We start from the raw sequence: 4831 nt of genomic DNA, 5'->3' as shown, positions 1-4831 counted from the left end.
TTATATTAATGAGTGGGTAGGGCATTGGGAGAGGGATTCATATAGTTAGGGCTAGTGATAGAGCTAGAATGGGGGCTAGAATGAATATTGATATGGAGGATGTAAGTGGTCGTAGAGGTTCTTTTGTGAAGAGTTTTACTGCATCTGCGATTGGTTGAAGGAGGCCGTAGGGGCCTACGATATTAGGCCCTTTTCGAAGTTGTATGTAGCCTAAGACTTTTCGTTCAACGAGGGTGAGGAAGGCTACGGCAAGAAGGATTGGGATGATAAGAGAGATAATGTTGATAAAGAACATTTTGTTAGGGAGAGGAATTGAACCTCTGATAATAAAGGTTTAAGTTTTACGCAGTTACCGGGCTCTGCCACCCTAACAAAGCCCCTTTTCTCGGGCTTATGAGGAGATAAACTGGTTAGATTGAGTTGACTTCATCTATTAGTTTTAAGGCGCCTTTGTGAGGTAGGCCTTACATCCCTTGTCCTTTCGTACTGGGGGAGGTTATATAATAGATAGAAACCGACCTGGATTACTCCGGTCTGAACTCAGATCACGTAGGACTTTAATCGTTGAACAAACGAACCCTTAATAGCTGCTGCACCATTAGGATGTCCTGATCCAACATCGAGGTCGTAAACCCTATTGTCGATATGGACTCTTGAATAGGATTGCGCTGTTATCCCTAGGGTAACTTGTTCCGTTGATCAAAAATTATTGGATCAATAAGTGATGTTATATTTTGACTTGTGGGTCTAAATTTTAATCACTCGGGAGTTTTTTTATATTCCGAGGTCACCCCAACCTAAATTGCTAACCCACAATAATGGTGTAATGTTATGCCTTGTAGGTATTTAGTATCCATAAGTTTGGGTTAGTTAATTAAAGCTCCATAGGGTCTTCTCGTCTTATTGTGGCATTCCCGCCTCTTCACGGGAAGGTCAATTTCACTGATTGGGAATAAGAGACAGTTAAACCCTCGTGTGGCCATTCATACAAGTCCTTATTTAGAGAACAAATGATTATGCTACCTTTGCACGGTCAGGATACCGCGGCCGTTAAACAAGTGTCACTGGGCAGGCAGTGCCTCCAATACTAGAAATGCTGGAGGTGATGTTTTTGGTAAACAGGCGGGGTTTGTGTTTGCCGAGTTCCTTTTACTCCTTTTAATCTTTCCTTAAATGCATGCCTGTGTTGGGTTAACAATAGGGTAGATAAGTATTTCATTTTTGGGTTGATATTATCAGATTGTTAACTATCAGTGGTCTATCCGTTTCTGATATAAGCTTATGCGGGGAGAAAATAGTTCTTGTTACTCATACTAGCATTGTTGCTTCTATATTTAAATAGAATGGCCCAGGAGGTATAATTAGGAGTTGATGTAATATGATTGGGATTAAGTTATATTGTTTGTTGAGCTGGAACGCTTTCTCAATTGGTGGCTGCTTTTAAGCCAACTATGGTGATGTTAGTATATACTCTCTAATAAAGGTTGTATCCTGATTCTAAGAAGCTGTACCTTCTTAGACTATATTTTAAATTTACATTAAAATTTTGTTTTTTTTTAGGTAAATTTAAAGTTGAACTAAAATTCTGTTTGTGGGCAACCAGCTATCACCAGGCTCGTTAGGCTTTTCACCTCTACCCACAAATCTTCTCACTATTTTGCTACATAGATGAGTTGATCCTTTTAGATTGTTTATGGGTAGCTCGTCTGGTTTCGGGGAGCTTAGCTTAAGTTCTCTTTGTTAAGTCGTTTCTGGCTAGTTCATTATGCAAAAGGTAAAAGGGGTAATCTTTGCTGTTTAATACTGTTAAGATGTCTTTCATCATTCCCTTACGGTACTATCTCTATCGCTCCAATTAAAATTTCTATCTCCTATACTTTTATTATTTAACTAAATGTTTTACTTTATATGTCTGTGATACTTAAGTTTGGGGTTAGTTGGGCTAGCTTTTGTTCAAAGTGGTCATAAGTAATGAAATCTTCTGGGTGTAGGCCAGACGCTTTAGTTAAGCTACACTTTGATTAATCCAAGCACACCTTCCGGTATGCTTACCTTGTTACGACTTGTCTCCTCTTGTGTCTTAGTTAAGTTAATATGGTTATGGTTGTGTCTTATTACTTGAGGAGGGTGACGGGCGGTGTGTGCGTGCTTCATGGCCCTATTCAATTAAGCTCTCTATTCTTAATTTACTACTAAATCCTCCTTCAGTTTTTAATTTCATAAAAACGTTCGTGGAATGTTCTTGGGTAGAAAATGTAGCCCATTTCTTCCCACCCCATAAGTTACACCTTGACCTAACTTTTTTATGTAAAATGATTGTGCTTACTATTCTACCTTTTGAGGGTTTGCTGAAGATGGCGGTATATAGACTGAATTAGCAAAGGGTGGTGAGGTTTATCGGGGTTTATCGATTATAGAACAGGCTCCTCTAGAGGGATATAAAGCACCGCCAAGTCCTTTGAGTTTTAAGCTATTGCTAGTAGTCCTCTGGCGAATTATTTTGTTGTAAAATTATCTATGTTTAGGGCTAAGCATAGTGGGGTATCTAATCCCAGTTTGGGTCTTAGCTATCGTGTAGTCAGATTATTATAAAGTCACTTTCGTGGTCTATTTTATGGTAACTGTAGCTTTTTACGGCTTAGTTAAGTTTTAACTTTAGTGCAAAGGTATCTTAAACACGCTTTACGCCGTGGGCCTATTAGTTTGGGTTAATCGTATGACCGCGGTGGCTGGCACGAAATTTACCAACCCTTTTTAGTATGGCTTAGTCAAACTTTCGTTTATGGCTTAATTTTTATCACTGCTGTATCCCGTGGGGGTGTGGCTTAGCAAGGTGTTATGAGCTACTTAAGAGTGTGCTTGATACCTGCTCCTTTAGATCACTGCTGATTTTAAGGGCATTCTCACTGGGGCGTGGAGACTTGCATGTGTAAGTCTACTAAGAACTAATAGGAAGGCTAGGACCAAACCTTTGTGTTTATGGAGTCGTGCGACTCATCTTGGCATTTTCAGTGCCTTGCTTTATTAATTAAGCTACATTAACTTATACTGAAATTGTAGTGTGTATAATAAATAAAATACATAGTAAATATGAGAGGAAAAAAAAAGGGGATGCTATCTATAGATAGACCACGAGATCGAATGCGTGTAAGACTGTTGTGTTAAGTTAACTAGAGTAGCAATACATTTGTATACAATTTAAATAAAGCTTGTGAGTATTGTATGCACTTAGTCCTGTTTTTGGGGTTTGGCAGGACATAAATAAGTGTATAATAGATGACATGAGTTTATGGGGGGTAAGGGGGGTTTGTATAAGTTAACTTAATGTCTTGCGCGTGTACGTACGTGTACACACGTGTACGTACGTGTACACACGTGTACGTACGTGTACACACGTGTACGTACGTGTACACACGTGTACGTACGTGTACACACGTGTACGTACGTGTACACACGTGTACGTACGTGTACGTACGTGTACGTACGTGTACGTACGTGTACGTACGTGTACGTACGTGTACACACGTGTACGTACGTGTACACACGTGTACGTACGTGTACACACGTGTACGTACGTGTACACACGTGTACGTACGTGTACACACGTGTACGTACGTGTACACACGTGTACGTACGTGTACACACGTGTGTCCTAGAATTATATGTCCTGAAACCATTGACTGAATAGCACCTTGATTTTATGCGTGAGTTGATAAATGATAATGAATAAGTCCAGCTACAAGTTATTTGACTGCATTAGGGCCGCGACGGGCATATTCCCTGAGAGCAGAAGATAAGTTAGAGTTAGTGCCGTTGCGGTCATAGATGAGTGATAGCAGATTCCCCCCCTAAAAATAAAAGATACCAAATGCATGACACCACAGTTATGTGTGATCATGGGCTGATTAGTCACTAGTCCATCGAGATGTCCCATTTGCGAGAATTAGTAGGATTGGAATAAATAGAGTCATGGCCCTGAGGTAAGAACCAGATGCCAGGTATAGTTTCATGATAGTAACCCCCACATTAGCATGGGCCCGGAGCGAGAAGAGTGACATTACAGGCAAGGATTGATGGTTTCTCGAGGCATGGTGATTAAGCCCTTATTGGACTAAGTGATATGCATCTAGTTACTGTTGAGGATCAATGGGTTGTGGAATTGGACTAGACATGTCCTATGTAAAGATATAATATCATGTACATGCTTATATGCATGGGGCAAGCCATTAATGCACGACGTACATAGGGGAGGGAAAGAAGGATTTTTTGGAGATACTGACATAGCACAGTAGAGGTGGTCCAATATATGAATGTAGGGGGTGTCAGGGAATAGTTTAAGAAGAATTTCAGCTTTGGGTGCTGATGGTGGAGCAAGAGCTTCTTCCTTGAGTCTTAGGGAGGGCGACTACTCTCCATTTTTGGTTTACAAGACCAAGGTAATGATTATACTACAAAGACTCTTCATTTTAGAAGATTATTTTCGATAACGCTAATTGTTGGCATTAGAATCAATAGGATGGTGAAATATAGAATTGAGGCGACCTGTCCGATAATGATGAAAGGGTGTTCAACTGGCTGTCCTCCAATCCAAGTTAAAGTGAGAAGATCGGCGACTAAAAGTCAGAATAGGCATTGGCTGAGGGGTCGGAATATTATACTGCGTTGCTTAGATGTGTGGAGGAATGGAATGAATGCTAAAATTAGGATGGAGAATACTAGGGCGAGTACACCTCCTAATTTATTAGGGATAGATCGTAGGATGGCATAGGCGAATAGGAAGTATCATTCAGGTTTGATATGTGGAGGGGTGTTTAGGGGGTTTGCAGGGGTG

The 4831-nt window shown here is 40.4% G+C and overlaps 1 pseudogene; it reads right to left on the bottom strand.

Annotated features, from left to right (window-relative positions):
* Positions 1–2019: 2019 nt before the first annotated feature.
* LOC144310112 (18S ribosomal RNA) lies at positions 2020–2974 on the bottom strand (annotated as a pseudogene).
* Between the last annotated feature and the right edge of the window lie 1857 nt (positions 2975–4831).

This window comes from Canis aureus, unplaced genomic scaffold (assembly GCF_053574225.1).
Source record: "Canis aureus isolate CA01 unplaced genomic scaffold, VMU_Caureus_v.1.0 ptg000421l_RagTag, whole genome shotgun sequence".
NCBI classification, from domain to species: Eukaryota; Metazoa; Chordata; class Mammalia; order Carnivora; family Canidae; genus Canis; species Canis aureus.
The sequence above is the reverse complement of the archived record's forward strand: the minus strand, read 5'-3'. Positions and strand labels throughout refer to the sequence as shown.